Here is a 4,985-nt window from a genome sequence, read left to right as displayed (position 1 = left end):
AAAGACAGAGAGAAAGAAAGAGAGACAGGAAGAGAGCAAGAGAAAGAAAGACAGAGAGAAAGAGATAGAGAAAGACAGAAAGAAAGAAAGAGAGAGACAGGAAGAGAGCCAGAGAAAGAAAGAAAGAGAGAGAGAAAGAAATAGAAAAAGACAGACAGAAAGAAAGAAAGAGAGAGACAGGAAGAGAGCCAGAGAAAGAAAGAAAGAGAGAGAGAAAGAAATAGAAAAAGACAGACAGAAAGAAAGAAAGAGAGAAGACAGGAAGAGAGCCAGAGAAAGAAAGAAAGAGAGAGAGAAAGAAATAGAAAAAGACAGACAGAAAGAAAGAAAGAGAGAAGACAGGAAGAGAGCCAGAGAAAGAAAGAAAGAGAGAGAGAAAGAAATAGAAAAAGACAGACAGAAAGAAAGAAAGAGAGAAGACAGGAAGAGAGCCAGAGAAAGAAAGAAAGAGAGAGAGAAAGAAATAGAAAAAGACAGACAGAAAGAAAGAAAGAGAGAGACAGGAAGAGAGCCAGAGAAAGAAAGAAAGAGAGAGAGAAAGAAATAGAAAAAGACAGACAGAAAGAAAGAAAGAGAGAGACAGGAAGAGAGCCAGAGAAAGAAAGAAAGAGAGAGAGAAAGAAATAGAAAAAGACAGACAGAAAGAAAGAAAGAGAGAAGACAGGAAGAGAGCCAGAGAAAGAAAGAAAGAGAGAGAGAAAGAAATAGAAAAAGACAGACAGAAAGAAAGAAAGAGAGAAGACAGGAAGAGAGCCAGAGAAAGAAAGAAAGAGAGAGAGAAAGAAATAGAAAAAGACAGACAGAAAGAAAGAAAGAGAGAAGACAGGAAGAGAGCCAGAGAAAGAAAGAAAGAGAGAGAGAAAGAAATAGAAAAAGACAGACAGAAAGAAAGAAAGAGAGAAGACAGGAAGAGAGCCAGAGAAAGAAAGAAAGAGAGAGAGAAAGAAATAGAAAAAGACAGACAGAAAGAAAGAAAGAGAGAAGACAGGAAGAGAGCCAGAGAAAGAAAGAAAGAGAGAGAGAAAGAAATAGAAAAAGACAGACAGAAAGAAAGAAAGAGAGAAGACAGGAAGAGAGCCAGAGAAAGAAAGAAAGAGAGAGAGAAAGAAATAGAAAAAGACAGACAGAAAGAAAGAAAGAGAGAGACAAGAAGAGAGCCAGAGGAAGAAAGAAAGAGAGAAAGAGAGAAAGAGAGAAAGAAAGAAAGAAAGAAAGAAAGAAAGAAAGAAAGAAAGAAAGAAAGAAAGAAAGAAAGAAAGAAAGAAAGAAAGAAAGAAAGAAAGAAAGAAGAGAGCCAGAGAAAGAAAGAACGAGAGAGAGAAAGACAGACAGAAAGAAAGAAAAGGAAAAAGGAAAGGAAGAAAAAAAAAATAGAAGGAAGAGAAAGGAAGAAAAAAAAAATGAAAAAGGAAAAGGGTGAGAGTGAAAAAGAAAGAGCGAAAGTGGAAAAGGGGGTGAAAAAAAGAAAAAAGAGTTGGCGTGGAAAAGAAAGGACATTCGGGAGGGGCGGTGCTGCCTAAGGTGCTTCCGCGCCCAGGAGCGAAGGAGCCGTTTGATCCCCCGGCGGGACCGCAGCTCCCGGTGGCGGCAAACGGAGCGGTGGCTGGCAGTCCGAGACTACAACTCCCGGCAGGCCCTGCGGCCGTAAAGCGCGGCGTCTGACGCAACGGCCGACGCGCCATATGAATGGCTGGCGGGCCGAGGCGGCCGCGCGCCGGGGGAGCGGGCTGGGCGCGGGGAGCTCCCGGCGCCTCTCCCGCGCGGGACGGAGCCGCGGCAGCGACGCTGGAGGGGCGAAGCCTCCGGCCGGCCGCCCGCACGGAGCCGAGCGGCGCGGAAGGGGCGTCCGCCCGGTGCCTCGGCCTCGCTCAGCGGTCCCGGTGGCGGGGGCTCAGCTCGGGCGGGGCGCGCTGCCGCCCGCCGATGGCGGAGCGCCAGGCGGTGCTTTGCTGCCGCGGACCGGGAGCTGCAGGAGCCGCCCCGGGCGAGCGGCGCCGGGCGCTGCCGCGGTCACTGTGCGGCGGCTGGCGGAGGCGCGGGAGCCGCCGAGCTGCAGCCGTGTCCCTCGGGCTGCTGCCGCTGCTGCGGGCGGGGGCGGACGAGCGGCTGGAATGACACGGCTGCTGAGTGCCTCAGTGCTCGTGGCTCTTTCTTCCACGCAAACAGATGGAGCGGCATCGCTGAGCAGTAAAACACAGCGATGGCCCGGAGAATGGCGAGCGCAAGGAGCGCGCGGGCTGGATCCTTCTGCTGGCACAGGTGCGATCCGCAAACTCAGCCCCTTGTGCCCCTACCCTCCCGACCCCCAGGGGAAATGCTCTCCAGCCTCGAGCTGCTGCAAGACAAAACGTGTGATTTGACACTAGGGTCCGGAAAAGGTTTCCGTTTAGATTAGCAAATGCCTCAATTGTTCTTGGTTACATCCTAGGATCGGTTTCAGGCAGTGACTTTATACCGCTTGTCGGATTTTTCTTGTGCAATGGTAAGAAAATAGGCAGGTCTGATACTGGTTTCGCTTTTTTTCTACTTCATGTTCCATGAGCTGCTTTTATCCAAGCAATTGTTTTAAAGTTCTACTGTAGGCGTTTCTGGTTCGCTTTTTTTTTTTCTTTGCAGCACCCGTGACTTTTTTTTTTTTTTTTTTTTTCTCTAAATCGGCAGCAAATATAGCTGAGTAAAATTACCTTGGTTTTCTTCCTTCTTAAATGTTTTTATTGATAATCCTATTTGAATATGCAGAACAAGTGGGTATGTCCTGTAATATATCCTAGCTTTTCTTGTTTACAGGGTACTCAGAAAATACTTTTCCCTTAGAGTCCCACTGAAACATTCTCAGTGCAATCTCCGTTAAGGTATGTGTTTACAAATAAGCCACCATCAGCTGAGATATTTGCCTGTGTACCTTTTCCTGTAATTCAGAGCTTGCGTTCTGCGGTTTTTATGATAAACCTATCAAACTTGCGAAACTGTTTTGCAAGTCTTAATCGTTGAAGGCAGCAAGAAGTGGTTTAAAAGCCTGTTCTTGAGCAGACAAAGGGAAAAAGTGTGAATTTGATGCTGAACTTGTCCTTTTTCATTTGACTTGCCTTGAATGATTTAGGAAGAGAGAGAACTAGAAAAAAAAGAGAAATAGAATTGGTTCTTGGGCCCTCCTAAAATGCTCCCCGTGATTCTGTGTGGAGCCAAAGTGAAGGGTGATGGAACAGAGCCCTGTGCTTTAGAAGGAAATCAATTTCAACCTGATCTCCACCCTGAGTCTCCCTAATTTCTGTTTTTAAAATGCAAACTAAGTTTAGGAAGTGTTGGAAGTTAGTATTTTGGGGAAGAAATGGCAGTTGCACCAACCGTTCCATTTCCCAGAGGCTCTGGGAACGATTCATTTTGTAAGCGCTGTAACTGCAATCGGTTGGTGGTTCGGGGTTGGAATGTGCACTTGCCCTCCTCTAAAGCACTCGTTCATTTGCATTTCAGTGCCAGGAGTCTTGAGAAACTGGAGAAGAGCCCAAGAGACATTTTTCATCCTGAGATACAAAAGGTAGGAAGTGACTTTTTTTTGTTTGGTTCTTTTTCTTTATGATTTCCTGGAAATAGAAGTAATTAAGTATAGATACTACTGGTTTGTTTCTTCCAGTAGCTAATAATAATAATAATAATAATAATAATAATAATAATAATAATAATAATAATAATAATAATAATAATAATAATAATCGAATACTACTTAAACTGTCTCTTTATCCATTGAACTGGCCATTTCAAATCCAAACTTCTAAACACAAATAAAACCATCATCCTTGTAGAATCTTTAATAGGAGGGGGCTAAAGATGCTGTTTTTGTTGACAGGATTTATTGGTTGTTGAAGGGCAAGAGGTGAGTACAAGCCTAACTACTTCTTGCTCACAGACCCGTCCGGTGAGTACAGCTTTGTATTTTGATGGGCTTTTGATGACTTCTAAATCAATTGCTCGTTACAGTAAAAAGAAGTAATGTTTTTTTGAACCTGACAGCAAAAATAACTTGAAGCACCAACTTAATAATAATTGATCACCCATCTAAGTTAATGGTTTTATGCTATACTATCAAAGTTTAAAGGTAAATTATCGTGTAGTAGGAGATAGTATAAAATGTATGTTCTGATGTGTAGGATGTATGCAAAGATTAGAGGACCCAAATTGTTATGTCTTCTGTTTGACTGTTTACCAAATAATATTTGGTTTTATTTTCCAGGGATCGGTGAATTTTAAATTTGGAATCCTCTATGCTAAGGATGGTCAGCTTACAGGTGATGAAATGTTCAGTCATGGTGAGTTTTCTACCTTCTCCTTAATTGTTTTGCTCATCTGAAAAAAAAAAAAAAAAAAAAAAAAAAGGTATGTTTATTATTTGTTACCCTGTTCTGTCCGTTTCCTCAGTATTTGCTGGAGCTCTGCTTACCCAAGCTTTGGGTAAAAGAAGCTTTGGGTTCCTTCTGTCCCACTGGGTGTTGCCCAGTTTGGTTGCATCTGGTGAAATTCACCCTGAGCCCTTACAGAACCAGCTCAAACCACGTGAGAGCCATTCGCAGCTCTCTCGGGACACCCGGAGGAGGATGGGTGACGTTTCTGAGCATCTGGCAAGTGTACTTCTATCAAAACTCGGCCTGTGTAATTTCTGGGGAAAACCCTTCTGTATCCTGGAGGGTTCCTCAAACTCTGTTGAGGATCCAGTTAGCAGTTGCTCACCTGGATGGTTCCAGCTCCTCAAGTTAACACTTGTACTCTTGCCCTGTAGTTTAGATCTATTGTAGTTTTGTTATTTTGCACGATTTTACGTCTTTGGAAAATAACGTGCGTTTCACTCTTTGGAACCTCTCGGATCATTCTTTGGTGCAGCACCACCTAATGGGACACTTGGCTGCTGTGCTGAAGGGCTTGGTTACTAGGATTGTAAATCCCGGAGAGTTTGTAAGTCTTCTGTCCCCAGGGAGGTGTCACGCTTTGTTCAC

The 4,985-nt window shown here is 44.0% G+C and overlaps 1 long non-coding RNA gene across 1 annotated transcript; it reads left to right on the top strand.

The window, feature by feature from the left end:
* Nucleotides 1-2,126: 2,126 nt before the first annotated feature.
* Nucleotides 2,127-3,871, top strand: LOC136567942 (uncharacterized). The gene is made up of 4 exons (XR_010785159.1): nucleotides 2,127-2,259; nucleotides 2,788-2,852; nucleotides 3,472-3,535; nucleotides 3,845-3,871. It is a non-coding gene; the product is annotated as an uncharacterized lncRNA (long non-coding RNA).
* Nucleotides 3,872-4,985: the final 1,114 nt, after the last annotated feature.

Source organism: Molothrus aeneus, chromosome 2, assembly GCF_037042795.1.
Source record: "Molothrus aeneus isolate 106 chromosome 2, BPBGC_Maene_1.0, whole genome shotgun sequence".
NCBI classification, from domain to species: domain Eukaryota; kingdom Metazoa; phylum Chordata; class Aves; order Passeriformes; family Icteridae; genus Molothrus; species Molothrus aeneus.
The sequence above is the reverse complement of the archived record's forward strand: the minus strand, read 5'-3'. Positions and strand labels throughout refer to the sequence as shown.